At 44.4% G+C, this 17142-nt stretch overlaps 1 protein-coding gene and 1 pseudogene across 5 annotated transcripts in view; one reads left to right on the plus strand and one right to left on the minus strand.

Moving 5' to 3' along the window:
- The window catches only part of JAK1 (Janus kinase 1), a 144585-nt gene that overhangs the window by 121959 nt on the left and 5484 nt on the right, over positions 1-17142 (minus strand). For 2 of the 4 annotated variants that reach the window (XM_081145544.1, XM_081145545.1), the window contains exon 1: positions 1619-1848. The exons of 1 other annotated variant lie outside the window; for it this stretch is intronic. The gene's annotated coding sequence lies outside the window, so the exon portion shown is untranslated. Of the gene's footprint in view, positions 1-683; positions 1409-1618; positions 1849-17142 lie in introns of those variants that run through there. One more of the 4 variants, XM_081145547.1, reaches the window with a different exon arrangement.
- Positions 10799-13952, plus strand: LOC308560448 (NADH-cytochrome b5 reductase 3 pseudogene; annotated as a pseudogene). Its single transcript has 2 exons — positions 10799-10937; positions 13285-13952. The product of its transcript is annotated as an NADH-cytochrome b5 reductase 3 pseudogene (transcript).

Below are 17142 nucleotides of genomic sequence, written 5' to 3' on the forward strand. Positions count from 1 at the left end.
TATTATGATATATAAAATCAAGAGGTTGTATTCCTATTCATAATGTCCACAAATACTCAGGTATGATGTACTTACATCTTTAAATGTAATCTGAATCTATACATAGGAGACATTTTCTCCATAATACAAAGCATACTGTACCCAAAGTGATTGGTCTCCATTAACCTTCACCACAAAGTACAAAAGAACACATTGATCCTTCAGTGAAAACAACTCTCAGGTCTTGGTAAACATTAGAGTCACCAAAAGCAAAAGCAAGAAACAACACAAAATGGGGTTTTGAAAACAAAGAACAAAGGTTCAATCAATATAAAATGCTCATTTTTAAAACTTTTTCACCACTGTGTATATGGCCATGCTAGAATCTTTTTCTTAAAAAAGTCAATAATCAAACTCCATGATGACATCTATTGTTTCTGCATTATTCTCATAACTTAACTTTCCAAGGTTGTTAATCCTTTCCTCCCCCAAAAGTAATGACAATTTTGTACAGCTGTAAACGCCTGCCACTAGGAGAAAAACCGTGACTCTAAAAAGAAAATCTTAATAACACGTAGCCAACCGGGGGCAGAAGGCAGCTCACAGACACGTATTAAAAGAAGTAGCAGGGAGGTCGGGGGCTTCACGGAGGATGTACATACAATCCCAAAACAATGTACATAAACACCTGGCAACAATCCCACCTTTTATCTAGTCCCCCCGGGGAAGTTCCGTGGTAAACACGCGCCAGGAGCCCACATTTCTGGAACCTTGGAGAGTGACTTGTGAGGGGAGTCGACTACTCCTGCGACGTCTTTCTGATGCTAGCCGACCGCGCAGACGGGGTCTGAGGAGGGCGGGGGCCAGAGCCCAGCCCCAATTTCGGTTAATCAGTCCTTTCACAGGAGACTCCGCAGCTCCCCAGGTGGCTGGCTCCCTCGCGCTCTCTCTTCCTCTTCCCCGGCCCTCCGGCTCCGGGGGCGTCTTTAGCCCTCCGCGCCGGCCGCCTAAGGCCCGGGTCCCAACAAAGCCTAAAGGCGGAGGGGGCGTTTCCTGAGTCCACCGACACCGCCCCCGCAGCCCCAGCCGCCGAAAGCACCGTCCCAAAGCCCAGGAACTCTCCTTCGCCGACCTCGTAAAGGAGGAAAACCGCTAAGACCCTCAGCCTCCAATCTGAGGCCAGGGAAAAAAAACTCCTCGGGCCCCCCGGCAATTCTACCAGAGCGCAGGCGGTCACATTCTCCGTGCGACGAGGGACGTCAAACCTCAAGCCCGCGCCTGAATCTCACGGTGGTATAAACAGGATGTCAGCGCGCTCCAGGCTTGTTTATGAAAACTTGGTGTGCGCTCCAGGGGAGGGGGCGGCGAGCCTGCACCTTCCCCGTCCCGGCCTGGGGCCCCTGCCCCGCGACCTCTCGGCGGCCAGCCCACTCCGCTCGGCTGGAAATCCCCCGCCTCCACGCCCCCACCCGGCCCGGCCCTCGGGTCCAGCGCGGCGCTCGCGGGGCGGCCCGGGGTCCTCGACACGCCAGGACCGCCAGCAGCGGCCGCGTCTCCCGCCGGCAAACAGGATCCGCGCCCCTCGCCCCGGCGGCGGCGGCCGCAGAAGTCGTCTCCCCCGTCCCTCGGCGGCACTCACCACTTCCGTGTGCGCCCGAGCCGGGGGGCTCCGGGTCGCTGCGCGGGTCGGGGTCGGGAGGCCCGCCGGATCAGCGGCCAGCCCCGCAGGGCCCCGGCGTGCGCGCGCCCGGGGCGGACGAAGGGGCGCCGAGGGGGCGACCAGGGTCCGGGCGCAGGCCCGCGCTCTCTGCGGCTGCTGGGTACTCCGCGGCCGCCGCGGCCTGCGCTCGGCGACGCGCCCGCCTCCCCGCTCGCGGCCGGCTCCGCCCCGCGGACGTCCCCGCGTCAGCCTCGGGGAGGCGGGGGAGGGGCCGCGGTCGGGGCGGCAGCGCCGCTGACGCGCTGGACCCCGGCTTCTAACCACCGCGCCCCGCCCCCATCCGGCTCGGCTCCCGGCTGCTCCCGCCTCTAACTCGCCCGCTTCTGCCGCGTCTTCTAGAAACACCGACCTCGGGGATGAGAGGTCAGCCAAGCGCAGCAAGTGACATTGTCGGGCTCTGGCCGTAGCGCCCCCCACACCTTTGTGCGTTTATCTTAGTCCCGAGCGCGCAGGAGGTGAGCTTGTGGAGCGCTTGACTAACGGGAACTTGAAAAATAAATCTTCCAACTTGAACGGGTTACTTCAGATCCAACCTATTCCGTATTTGAAAAGCTTTTTTTTTTTTTTTTAATTTAAGAAAAACTTACTTGTAATAGTAATAAGAACTAACGTTTATTGATATTTAATATGTCTAGCACTTTTCATTTTTTACTAAGAATCTCTCAAAGCAGGTATTATGCTCATTTTATCCACGAGGAAACATATTAAGGCTTAAGTATCATAAGGTCGCGCTATGGCTTAGATTCATTCCCCGTGAGCGGTGTGCAGCCGAATCCCGACAATTTTACTTCCCTAAAATCTCTCCAGTCCCTTCGTTTCTCCAAGTGTTTCAACAACGCGATGGGAGCTGCCACCGTCTCTCACCTGAAGGACAAAAACACCTCTTAAATTGTCACTCTGCAGTCACTCCAATTCTCCACAGTGAGCTTTTAAAAATTCAAATGTAGCCCCCGGCCAAGTAGCTGAGTTGGTTGGAGCCGGGTCCACACAGGCCCAGGTTGCCCATTAGACCTCCGGTCAGGGCACATGCAGAAGTCAACCAATGCATGCATAAGTAAGTGGAACAACAAATCTCTCTCCTTCCTCCCCGCTTTCCCAAATCAATACAAATTGAAATAAGAATTCAAATCTATTCCTCACTCCTGAGCTTAAAACAGTCCAGTGCCTTCCCCTTGAAAATCCTTGGATAAAAATCCTCCTCAGCCATGCATGGCCATCAGGCTTCTGCAGCTCAGGTCACTGTGGACCGAAGCTCCCCGCCTGCCCTAACCCCACTAACCCTGGACTTGGGGGATTACTGCAACTTACCTCATACTGAGCAAGAAGTGCTGGGTGTGGTAGTGGTGCGTGAAAAGAGCATTCAAATCCAGAATCCTGGATTTTAGGCCTGGGTCGCACCATTAACCACCTGCGTTAGCCCAAACAATTTGCAGTTTACACATAAAAGTTATGTGGTAGACTAAAGGACCTCCAACTGCCTTCTGGAAGGAGGTAGAAGAGCTGCAGGGAAGAGGATCAAGCAGGGAGGGTCTTGGCCCAGCCGCCTACAATAGTAACACCTGTTAGTGTGCGTGACTTGCCTCACCTGCCACTCAGGGCTGTTTTTGTATCATTTCTTCACCCGTTACACTGGAACAATACCTTCCTTATAGGGATAATGCTGAAGTTCATGCTGAACTTAAAATAATGTAGGCCTGGCACATGTGGCGAGCTTGGTAAGTCACTGTGATTTTTTATTAAGCTGGGCCTTAAAGAACAGGTGGGAGTGACATGAATGGAAACAGAAACAGGAACCACATTTCAGGTAAAGTAGAGGGTAAAGAAAATGCACACTCAGGAAGGCAGCAATAACCTCACTGTGCTCAAGAACAAGTCTGACTGCGCTGCAGGACTCATGAAAGGGAATGAGGAGAGAGGGCCTTGGGTGGGTTTAGATCCATTACCCTGTACCAGGCATTGCACTAGGTGCTGAGGATTCTGAGAAAAAAAGGCCCATTTCCTGACTTCCAGATGCTCACAGTGGAGTTGGGGGGGGGGGGACAGATAAGCAATAATTCAGTGTGATTCATGCTCTTCTCAAAGTGAACACACAGGAGAATCACCCAACCCAGCCTGAGGCAATCAAGAAGGAAAGAAGAAGCTATTAGCATCAGACAACTTACGGGAGCCAGGGAGTACATGACATGTTCAGGCAGTAATAAGTGTATATGTTGCATGGCTGGGGAATAAAAAAAAGATGAGCCTTATGTGAAAACTTTTGCCTAAAAGAAATAGTGTGTTTCTGAGGTATTTATGCAGGCTTTTATTTTAGAAGAATCAATCTACGGCAGGGTTTCTCAACCTCAGCACTGTTGACACTTTGGGCTGGAAAATTCTTTGTTATGGGGTGCTGTCCTGTGCATTGTAGGACGTTTAGTAGCGTAGCATCTCTGTCTTCTAACTACTAGGTGCCAGTAGCAATTCCCTCCTTTGCCACCCACCCTCCAAACCCCAACCCCACTCCTGGCCCAGTTACAACAAACAAAAATGCCTTCAGACATTGCCAAATGTCTCCTGGGGAAAAATCACCCCATTGAGAATCACTAATCAAGGGATAATGTGGAAAATGGATTGGGGGGGTAAGGAGATTAATCACACAGCATTGTAGACCTACTGGCTGCAAGTGATGAGAATATATCTAAGATAGTGGACTGGGGAGGGATACCAGGAAGATGTCAAAAGCCTGAGGAGACGGAATAGACAGTGTGTGGTAACTGATTAGATGCGGGTGCTGTGACAGAGGACCAAGGACACCACCAATTAATTACATTAGATGAGGAATTCAATTTTATATTTAAGAATAGAAAAAAATGTAATCACTTTATAGGGAACACACAGGAAAAAAGAGAGAGGACAAGGTAAAAAGAGAAATATTTCCTTCTAACATGAATATGTGCCGTGAAACCTGTAAACCTGTTATAAATATTCACCTGAATTGAAGTAAACCAAATGTAATGAAGTAGAAGCTTCTTATTAGGAAATTCTCTTTTAAAAAGTCCCATCCAACCAACAATCATACACACATAGGTTTCACCATAAATCTTCATCAAAAGAGCATTTGCTCACCAGTCTATTTATCTGCTAAAGCTATTGCCTAGATCACAGTAGAAAAAGAGATTCAATCAATGAGGTTTACCTTTAAAAGGCTCTATTGGACAAAACCAAACTAAAATACCATTGTACAAATCATGAAATTCAGTTAAGAGTTGGGAACAAGAGAGAGAAAATCACCTGTAATCTTACAACCCTGATATAAACACACTTACCATATTATATATTTTCTTCTAGTTATTTTTTCACTAGCATATTTTAATATAAGTATTATCATGGTATACATGTGCTTTTGTAAATTGTTCCTTATAGTTAATTTATAAATATTTCCCCATGTTACTAACATAAGTCTTTTTAACTAATGAATTTCTTCATGCAAATAACAATAATTAAATATGTAATATTTAGATAATTAGGAGAGGTTCACAGAAATGGAATTATTGAATTAAATGGCCTGCATATTGTTAGATTCTTGATTCACAGATTCATATTGGCAAGTCAGCAGAGGATCTCATGGTCATGGGCCTTCCCTTTCTTTTCTAGATTTTATGTAGTACATTCGCCCCTTGGGATATCACGAGCTATTAACCCTTTCCACAATTCCTGCAGACTAAGCCCCCTTGGCTGCCCCTCTCATCCTACGGGTTATTATGGTAACCTCTTGGCTTCCGGTGGTTAGCACTTGTAATTGGTCTCTATTAATTAAGAGGAGCCCCATCATGCCCATGACCATCAAGGACCCCAACTTTGGAACGACTCTCCTACTTTGAGCTCAGCCTTCAGAGGTAGTCTGCACTTCTTGGTGATGCTGGTACCCCTCTCTTCAGTGCATTCTTAATGGTCGTGGTGAGTGGTGTGTCCTTTAGACTCCCCATAGAATATAATCCTCTGGTGGGTCTCCTGGCCTTACAGAGTACTATTTCCATTCTAGCGTGCCCTTTTCCTCAACGTCATAATCCTTCCTCAGCCGTCTGCCAGAGCAACTCAGGCTTCTCCACTTCACTCAGATTGAGCCATCACTTTTTCTAACAGCCATCCCATAGTGAGTTTGCCTCATCCTCATTGCTAAGGTTTTTAATTGTGTCTTAAAAAAGTAGGGGCGCATGTGGAAGGCAACCAGTTGATGTTGTCTCTCTCACATGGGTGTTTCTCTCTCCCTCTCTCTCTTCCACTCTCTCTGAAAAGCAATGGAAAAAATAACCTCGGGTGAGAATGTAAAAAAAAAAAAAAAGGACTCTTAGCCCTGGCAGTTGTCGCTCAGTTGATTCAATTCCCAGTCAGGGCACATACCTAGGTTGCAGGTTTGATCCCCAGTCAGGGCGAATGCAGGAGCCAACCAATCCATTTTTCTCTTTCTCTCTCTCTCTCTCTCTCTCTCTCTGTCTCTCTCAATCCCTTCCTCTGGCTTAAAATCAATAATAATAATAATACCCTTAGGTTTGGACTCTAGAAATAGTTACACTTCTCTTGGGCAAGGTTACTTATCACTTATGTAACTGATTATATTTTCCCTTTGATTGTTAGGAAGCTCAATCAACTTTTATTCATACCTTTATTACATATAGGAACTTATAACATATGCTTATGTATGATCCTCACAACAGCTTCATCTTTTCTTGCACTTATTTTCACTTCACACTGACCCTTTCAGTTGCATTTATTCAATATACTAGCTTCCCAGCACTGTGCTAAGTACATATACATAATCTCATTTAATCTTGGCTCCCCTCTTATAGGATCTTGGCAAGATACCAAATTTCTATAAGCTTTGATTTCTTCATCTATGAGACTAATCATAATGTCCACTTCAAAGGGCCATCATGAGGATTAATAATGGTAGTTAATATCATTAGTTATTAGAAGACACTCAAATATTTTTGCCAAAAACCATCAAAGTTTCTGATATAATTATTTTATAATATGTCAATGTAGTAATTTCTAAAAAGATAAAAATCAGTTTATTATAAAAAACACTCGAAATACAGAGCAGAATAAGTGTTACAAATCTTATCTATCATGGCTTTAACCTAATTGAAGGTTTTTGTGGTTCCTGTAATTAACAGCACTGTAACAGAATCAATAAAGCTAAGTTACAATGAATTTCCATACAGAAAGGCTCATTTACGGGGCTATATATAAAACAAATGAGATGCTGGCCCCCCTCGGAAGGCAGTGGGTCCAAGGATGCTTTATTTCAAAATCTATTCAGTTTTACAGGAATATCAGACTGCTTAGGACTGACTTACTAGCAATAATAACTTATTCTACCCCAGAGACTTACTGCATTAATAATGAAAACACTTTGTGGGGGAAAAAATGGTATTCTGACAAATAAGCTTAGTGCCCTGGAAAGACCACTGGACCGGAAAGCAGCAGACCTGAATGCCAGGTGAGCTCTGCAACAGAGAGAAGAAACATAAGGTAGTCTGTTTAACCTCTCTGAGCTCACATTTCTCCTGGGTTAGATCACATGATTTTATGTCTGTCAGCATCAAAATTCTGTGCACCTTTATTTAATCTCATATAAAAGTTACTATCCAAGAAATCGTATTTGCTTTTGAAGTGGAAAGCCTAAAGTACCTGCCCCAAAGCAATAGGAAAATAAATTATAGCTTAACAAGAAGTAGATGCGATTTCTTCCCAAGCTCTAATTTTCAGTTATTCTGGTATGAGAATAATAAGTAGGAATCATATATTCTCAGGGTCTATGGCACCCAACATTTCAACTCAATTCAAAAAATATTTAGTGCTCAAGTTCTCAAGTTCTGAGAATGTGACGCAGTATACAAATGATCGGTAACAATCAACTGAACTGCTGTGTGTACAGGGTACTATACTAGGCCCTTAGCAAGAGTAGACACTCTTCTGGCACTGGGATGGTAATATATAGTTGAAAAGGCAAAACATCCATCTGAAAATTAAATGGTCAAGTGTCAAATGGCTCATACAGGCAGGAAATGTGATAAGATTTCAGAGACAGGAAACATCGCTGAAAATCTAGGTAGATTTCCTGGAGGGTGAGATGTGAGCTGGCCCTTGAAGGATACTGAACAACAAAGAAGTGGGTAAGTGCTAAGCCTATATTTAGTATTTATCACCTTTCCAGAATTGTTAAGGTGAGGTTTATTTTTATGTATGAAATACATTTGTGTTGTTTTCATTCAATTTTAGGTATGATGACAGCAGAAACCATGTATAATATTTATATTTGATTCAGAACAACCGATATTTACCAAGTGTGTACTGTACATGGGGCACTATATTGGGTAAGTTTTGGAGGGGAAGGAAAAAGGTAAAGGAGGAAAGAGAAAAGAATTGGAGATACAACTCAGAAGTCAGCTGAGACCCCTTTGCCTCTTAAAGATCTAGGTAAACTTGGTTTGAACTCCCAACCCTTTACCTGGCTTATGGAAATATACAGCTCTTTCAAGAGCTAGGTAACTTCCAGAGAGACACTTCTACCTCCTTACGTCTAATCTGTTCTGCACAGTGTTGAAATGAAACTCTGTCCCTTCCTCGTTTTCCCATCAAAGGCATTCACAAAGCTGCCTGAGTTTGGTAGCAATCGCTGGAGATGTAGGTAACTGTAGGGAGGTATCACAGCTCTGCTGCATTGCTAGCTGCTCTCTTCCGTTCCCCTCTGCCCTCTCTCCTTTCTTTCTCATACTTTTCACCCCAAATTACCCCCAAGGATGCCAACTTCTCCCTTTAGTATGCACAGCAAGTTGCCCCTCCTCTAACATCCAAGTCCTTGGGACTCAACTTTCCCTCAAGCTTCTATGCTGCTATTCCCAAGAGGAATTGTGGCACCGCTATTAAGAGATAGTGATATTTTCTCCACCTTGTTACAAAGAGATAAGTGCACTGGTGACTTAAGAGAAATTCAAAGTGCTAGGGAGGGACCAAAGAATGAGAGTGTGCAGGAAATGGGCCAGGAAGGGGTTTTTGGCCCCTTCTAAGTGGTCTCTCTCTGTGTTCCAAATTCACACAACATTTATTGCCTAACCACTCCTTGGAAACTTGTCCTCTACTGCCTTCTATTGCTCTTTCTCTTTCCATCTGTCTGCGTATTTTGTCTCCCCGACCAGATTTTTCACAGCTCCAACACAGTAGCTCTTCTCACTCCTCCCAGACCTCTCACGGCTAACAGGCCTCGCTGTGGGAGGCTGGATCACTTGCCTAGCTTCACAATTTCCCCCCAAAATGCCACATGGCAGGAGTTTGTTTTAATTAAAATAAATCCAAATACCTCTAACCATGTATTGAGTATTTATTTAACCAACTGCTTGAGGTGGCTGGAGATGCCCACTCATGTTACAGCAAGGAGGAGCTAGAAAGAACTAATAGGTACTGAAGTTTCCCTAGGGACCAGCCATCTGCTTCAATTCTCACAATCATCTTTGAAAGTGAGAAATGGTGATTTGCCAAAGGTCACACCAACCACAGAGCAGAAAGTAGAATTTTAACCCACGGACACCCAGCTTCAAAGCTCCCATTCTTTTCACTACACTTCTCTAAAATAATAATGCTTTCATAGAGACATTTAAATGCTCATTATTAAAAGCAAGAGCAGTCATTCACTAGGATCCAAACTAAACAAGAGCACCCCAATAGTTAGTGTCCTCGAGTAGTAGAAAGGAAATTGACTCCAAATTGGAACAAGTGGTTTTACCTTTCTAAGCTTCAGGGTACTTATTTGTACACACACAGTTTTACAGAGTTGATGTCAACACTAAGTTAAATATATGTGTGTATGTGTGTATGTATGTGTATGTATTTATGTGTGTGTGTGTGTGTGTGTATATATATATATCCCTGGCAAGCAGTGTTAAGTGGAATTCCTGATCCCTTTTAGAGTATAAAATGGGAGTTGACACTCAGGTCTGACATTCAGCTTAGTTGGGCAGGTATTTTTAAATTGGGTTAACACATTACATTATTTGGGAGGGGCATTAGCTGACTCACCCAGAGCAGCTTAAACATTAACTCAGCAGCAACCACAGTCATTGGAGGTAAATTGACACCACAGTCCACATCCTTTGAAGCCCTTCTCTATAGTAACTGCCACTGCCTCCTAAACAAGGTGCCTTCAGAGTGTTGCTATCAGCCCAGGTAGGAGATATGAGCATTATAAAATGTGGAGAAGTTTTAGGACTGGTTTGGGGCGATGTAACCACTCTTCCCAGTCCCTCAACTACATCAAAGTCCTGCTGACTTGTGTTTCTAAAAGCACAGGTTTGGCAGTGAATCAGAGCTGCATATTTTAGTAGCTCTGCATATTCTTACTTGTGTGGCTTTGAGTTTTAAATCTCAGGGGTTTTTTTTCAACTGTAAAATGGGGATAATACCATTTTGTCCTCTAAGACTGTTGTGAAGATTAAGTTAAATAATGAATTCAAAGCACTTAGTACAGTGTCTGGCACATTGTAAGCCCTAAAACAGTTGGTTATTATTTTATTATTAGAGGGACCAGGGCCTGAAAGTTCTAAGATGCAGGGCAGTTAAAGAGGACGGGAAAGAGCTGCTCCTTTGTTGCTGGAGGACCAAGTCCAGTGCCACAGGCAGGCATACAGGGTCTAACATAATCTGGCCCAGGCCTCTATTTCTCCTTTGGTTACCCATGCACACTCTGAAAAAAACTTACCTAGCTCCCAGGGGCAAACAAAATTCCTTCTTTAGTTTCCGAGAGTACTTTTCATGTCCTTTTGTACTTTCTCTTATCACACTCTATTTTCATTATTTATTTACATATCTACTACCTCCACTCCACACCATCCCAGGCTGTGAGTTTACGGACAGCAGGGACCATATAGCATCTTTGTATGTGCAGTCACAGGCACTCTGTAAGTCATGGATGGATGGATGGATGGATGGATGGATAAGAAACAAAGGAAAACACAGTGACTTGGTAATGGGATTAGAACTGTGTACCCAGGGGATGGGGTAAGACCATCTTTGTTTGTGTCATAAATTTTCCTAAGCCTGGGTATTAAAAGAAGTGTAAAGGACATGACGTTTGCAGAATTATTGCCTGATGAGGTGATTGGGCAACTTATGTGTGCCTTCCAGGAAAAGCATGACTGGCTGGTGACTGCTGACAGAGCCAATATTAGGCAGAACACCTTAGTAACCAGGGAGCCAAGGCAGGGTGATGTCTCTTAGTTTTCCTGTAGCATTCAAGGTTAATATGTTAAGCAGTTAGGAGCAACAAGTCCTTCCAGGTGTGGTCATTTGTCAGCAGGGCAGAGAGACTTGTGGGCAAGGTCCATTCTTTCTGTGATTATGTTCACTGTAAACAATGATGCAAAGTCTAGAGATAGAAAGGGGATATAAAATATGATTCTCACAGAAGACAGACCACTTGAGGATAATATTTCAAAGTACTCAGATTATGAAATATTATAGAACATAGAGGAGAATTCTATTTCTTGACTTTAAAGGAATCATCCCATTTTCATTTTATTTTATTCAGCTGAAAGTGATAATATTTATTTATTGACTATGTATTATGTACTTCATACTTTTTCTAAAATGTGATGTGCTGGAGTTAGCTCCCACTGGCTAATGAAAGCAGATTATGATTATTAATCAACTCACGTTAGATGACTTCACATTGGCATCATAAAATCAGCCCTGGCAGGAGTATTTACACCTTGGAAATTGGCAAACACTACAAATCAGGATTATCTACCCTCACATCCTCTGAGAGCTGATTGTGAAACATTTACCAGCACACCACTGGCCTTACAATGAATGATTCCAATTAATCCTTCCAAAGCTCCTATTTTACAGATGAGAACTTAAAGTTTAGAGAGGTTAATAATGAAGTAACTTATTATAAAATTTTGGGTGACAAAGGCACAATTAAAATTCACACCATCTGTCTGCATAGTTGATGCACTTAATCATGATGGAGGGAATACTTTCTAACTCATTTTATAAGGCTATCATTACACTGATACCAAAGACAGATAAAGACATCAAAGAAAAGAAAATTACAACCAATATCCCTTATAGATGCAAAAATACTAGCAAATCAAGTCCAACAGCATATTAAAAGGATTATACACCATAACTAGGTGGGATTTATCCCAGGAATGCAAGAGTGCTTCAACGTAAGGAAATCAATCAATGTAATAAGCCTCATGAATAGAACAAAGGAAAAAAATGATCATCTCAGTTGTCACAGAACAGGCATTTGACAACATTCAACACACCTTTCATGATAAAAAAAACATTCAGAAAAACAGGACTAAAAGGGAATTTTCCAACATGATAAGGTACATTTATGAAAAACCCACAGCTAACATCTTACTCAGTAGTAAAAGACTGAAAGCTTGCCCCCTAAGAGCAGGAGCAAGACAGAGATGCCTCTTGCTTTCACCACTAATTTTCAACACCATATTGAAATTTCTATCTAGAGCAAATAGACAAAAAATAAATAAATAAAGGGCAAACAGATTGGAAAGGAAGAAGTAAAAACTATCTCTATTTGCGGATGTCATGACCATTTATATAGAAATCTCCAAGGAATCCATAAGAAAACTACTAAAGCTAACAAATTAAGCAAATTTGCAGGTGGAAATTAACAAAATTAACACACAAGTATCAGCTGTGTTTCTATACATCAGCAATAATTCAAAAAGGAAATAAAGGTAGCAATTCCACTAACATTATAATATGGTCAAAAAGCATAAAATAGCTACAAATAACTTTAACCAAGGAGGTTAAAACATTGTTGAAAGAAATTAAAGAAGACTTAAATAAATGGAAAGGCATTCATGTTCACGGATTGAAAAACTTCATTTGCTAAGATGGCAAAGTGATTTACAGATTCAACACATTAAGTCAAAATTCCAACAGCATTTTTTGAACAAATGGAAAAATCTATCCTCAAATTCATATGGGAGTGCAAGGGGCCCAGAATAGCCAAAACTATGTTTTAAAAAAAGAGCATCTCCTGATTTCAAAATTTACTACAGAGCAATAGTAATTAAAATAGTGTGATACCAGCATAAGGATAGACATATACACCAATGGAATGACTTGATAGTTGGGAAACAAACCCACACATCTATGGTGAACCGATTTTCCACAAGGGTGCCAAGGTCATTCAATGGGGAAAGATTAATCTTTTCAACAGGTGGTGCTGGCACAACTGGATTTCCACATGCAAAAGAATGAAGTTGAACCCCTACCTGACATTCTATATAAAAATTAACTCAAAATTTAATCATAAAGCTCTTAGGAAATATAGGGTTAAATCTTGGTGACCTTAGATTTGGCAATGGATTCTTAGATATGACACCAAACGCATGAGCAACAAAAGAAAAAAATAGATAAATAGGACTTCAACAAGATTAAAAACTTTTGTACATCAAAGGACATTATTAAGAAAGTGAAAAGAGGTGGCCCACCTGTTCTGGGCGTCACCACAGGGCCCAGCTCAGCACACTGGGCCACATGGGCCTCTCCCCAGTCTGGTTCCTTTGCAGCCCACATAGCTATCCAGCACTGGGTCCCAGCCATCATCTTTGAAAGCCCAGACATCAAGAACCCACTATGACTCATCAACAGGGAGATCATCAGCCACAACACCCAGCAGTTCTATTTCACCCTGCTATGGCCCTGTCACATTCTGGGCCTCCCTGAGGGCTAACATATATACTTTTCAGCTCAAATCCACCAAAACCAGTCTCCAGCCATGACAACAAGGGCTTAGTGGACCTGGTCATCAAAGTTTACTTCAAAGACACCCATCCCAAGTTTTGCACTGGAAAGAAAGATGTCCCAGTACCTAGAAAACATGAACGAGGAGACGTCATTGAATTCCAAGGCCCAAATGGGCTGCTAGTCTACCAGAGCAAAGGAAAGTTTGCCATCTGTCCAGACAAGAAATCCAACCCCAACATCAAGATGGGAGTCTGTGGGCAAGACTGTAGGAGGAACAGGCATCACTCAGATGCTGCAGTTGATTTGGGCCGTTATGAAGGACCTGGACAGCCACACTGAGTGCCAACTGCTCTTTGCCAGTCAGACTGAGAATGTCATCCTGCTGCCACCAGAGCTGGCAGAACTGAGGAACGAACATTCTGCTTGCTTCAAGCTCTTGAACATGGTGGAAAGAGCTCTTGAGCCAGGGACTATAGCTAGAGATTTATGAACAAGTTGATGATCCAGGACTACCTTCTATCCCTGAGGAGGAGCAGCTGGTGCTCCTGCCCATAAGCGAGGATGCCTGCCTGCCTGCCCAACCTGGGCCTCATGGACCACTCCAAGAAGCACTGCTTTGCCTCCTGATGGCTGGGCACTAGCAAGCATGCACACCCCAAATACTCACCATGCCCTCTCCCCACCCAGTCCTCCCTCGCCACCATTCTTTAACTCTGTGGCTCCAGGTTCAGCCTGGCCTGCCTGTGCCCTGGGTGGTCATCAAGCTATTCTGACCAAAGGGGTCCCCTTAGGAACAGTTTTGTTTCAGGTGAACCACTTTCAAGGCAAGTTCCTATTTGGCTCTCACTTGGCCCTGCCCCTGTCCTCATGACTCTTTGTCCCTCCCTCTGCCCCTGTGCCCCCCAACACACACAAACACAAAAAGGTTGAGGCTGCCAGCACCCTGCTTCACTCACCCATTGCTGCAATGGAGCACAGTCTAGAAATAAACATAAATGTATAGGCAGGTCAGAGTTGGAGGGGCCAGGAGCCACTTCAGCCATAGTCCTGGGACTTTTGCCTGCCACCCCTCACTGTGTGCCTCAGACCCAGGGCTAGGCCTCAGCAGCCTCTGACACTGCTTGAGACCATTAACATGAAAAAGTTCTGGCAGCATGGAGGAGGGCTGCTGGGGATGAGAGGCTGCCTGCCACCCCAGTCCCCAGCAGGCCCAAGCCAGCCTAGAGCTTGGCTCTAACTGTGGTGGAAACAGGAAGAGGGTGCTGGTCTGGAGCCCCTTGAGCTGGCACATGGGCTGGCAGGTGGGCTGCCTTGACCCCCTGGCATTTTCCCCTAACACACCCAAACATTCAGGCAGCCTTGGGAGTTCTAAGCTGCCAGCACTGCAGAGTCTGATCTACTACAGGGCAGGGGGTAGAGAGGAGGGGACCTGGGCTCGAGGCTGGGCCCACGAGTCCTGCCTGCAGAGCTCTACCCCTCCTCCTGCCTTGGCCCCCAGCGTGGAGGAGATTTTAAGCAGTGCCTCTTGTATGAGACATTCTCAGTGGCCTCCACAGCTGTGTTAGCTTCTTGCACATGGGTTTTTTCAGAGTTATTTATAAGCAGAAAAAAATGAAGTGGTTAAGAGTTGCAACACTGTTGTCCCCATATGTTCAGCGTTGGTTCTGCCCCATCTCTGTGCTTGGACAAGTGTGCCTTGCACCTCTCTGAGCATTGTTTTTCTCATCTGCAAAGCGGATTACATGATACCTACCTCAGAGGATGATGGTGAGGTTTAAAGGAGAGAAGGTATGAGAGGTACCTAGCGCAGTACCTGACACCGAGTGGGCGCTCGAAAGGGTTAGCTCCTTAGCCACCCGTTTCGTTATAGAGCGTCCACGAACACCCACGGGCCTCCTCCATGAAAATTTCCCTAGTGAACAGCCCACGATGATTTCCCCTTTCTCAGCATTCCTATAACACTTTATGAAAATACAATTCATGCCGTAGCCATTTTACATGTACACAGACTTGGATCTAATAAGCTCTAAGTTGCCCTGGCCAGTGTGGTTCAGTGGTCAGAGTGTCAGCCTGTGCACCAAAGGGTGGAGGGTTTGATTCCCCATCCAGGGCAGGTACCTCGGTTTCAAGTTCACTCCCCATCCCTGGTTGGGGAGCATGTGGGAGACAAGCAGTCAATGTGTCTCTCACATCGTTGTTTCTCTCTCTCTCTCTCTCTCTCTCTCTCCTCCTCCTCCCTCTCTCCTTCCTCCCCCCCTTCTACTCTGAAAAGCAATGAAAATGGAAGAAATATCCTCAGGTAAGGATGAACTAACTAACTAACTAAGCCCCAAGTCCTTTGAGACCAGTGGCAATGTTGTATACTCTTGCCGTTCTCTGAGCCTGATGAAGTTACACATGTAATGGGCCCTGAAGGAATCCTTATTAAATCAAATGGCTGAGAAGCAATTTGGGGCCCTGGAAATAAACACCGGACTTGCCGTAAGATTTAGATTCTAGTCCTGGTTTTCATATGTGCGAGCTTTGTGACATTAATCAAGAAACGTCAAGGTAACTCTGATAATCCATCTCTACGCTGCTATAATAGGCATGCCCAACTGCAATGGATGAATCTTTGTGTCCCTCCCCAAAATCATACGTTGAGGTCCTACCCCCAATGTGATGGTACTAGGAGGTGGAGCCTGTGGGTGGTAATTAGGTTATAAGGGTGGAGCCCTCAAGAATGGGATTAGTGCCCCTATAAAAGGGACCCCACAAAGCTCCCTCCTCCTCTTTCTGCCACGTGAAGATACAATAAGAGGGAACTCTGCAACCCAGAAGAGGGGTATTACTAGAACCCAACCATGCTGGCACCCTGATCCCAGACTTCCAGCCTCCGGAACTGTGAGAAATAAATTTCTATTGTCTATAAGCTACCCAGTCTATGGTACTTTGTTATAGCTGCCCGAACTAAGGCATTAACCAACTATCAGGACAGAATTGCAGCAGTGAGATTCAAATGTGACACCATACATGTGAACATGCTTGGTAATTCCTAAAGTATTACAAACATAACCCTACATGGATACCTGCACTGTGTCTTAAATCTACATAAGCAACCCAATTTTCCTAGTGTTGTCTTTATTCTAGGCTGTTAATAAATGCCCATTTGTTCTGGAACTAAAAAGGGGCAGAAGAGGGGGGAAACACCTGTTGGGTTTTAATCATTTACAATCAGGCTGTTGTCCCAGCCAAAGAACCAATTACACCTAAAGTTAAAGCCCAACTGCAACCTATTGTAAGGATTAGGAGATTGGTAGATGTTTTTTGTTTAAATCCCCACCTGAGGCATTTCTTTTTTTTTTTTTTTTTTGTATTGCTTTTAGAGAGAGGGGAGGAAAGAGAGAGAGAAAAGCATTGATCATTTGCCTCTCGTATGCGTCCCGACTGGGAATTGAAACCAAAATCTAGGTATGTGCCCTGACTGGGAACCGAACCCACCACCTTTTGGTGTACTGAGCCACCCAGCCAAGGCAAGATTGATAGACTTTTAATGGTATACTCTTAAGTGCACAAAGGCTTATGCTCAAAACTCCCATTAGCAATAAGGAGAGGTGTGCCTGCTCGGCCCACCGAGAGATGAGGGTTGAATGTGATCCATAATCTATCTCACTTAATGTCATCAGTTTCCCTATAGCCCC

This window comes from Miniopterus schreibersii, assembly GCF_964146895.1.
Source record: "Miniopterus schreibersii genome assembly, chromosome: 8".
In the NCBI taxonomy this organism is placed as follows: domain Eukaryota; kingdom Metazoa; phylum Chordata; class Mammalia; order Chiroptera; family Miniopteridae; genus Miniopterus; species Miniopterus schreibersii.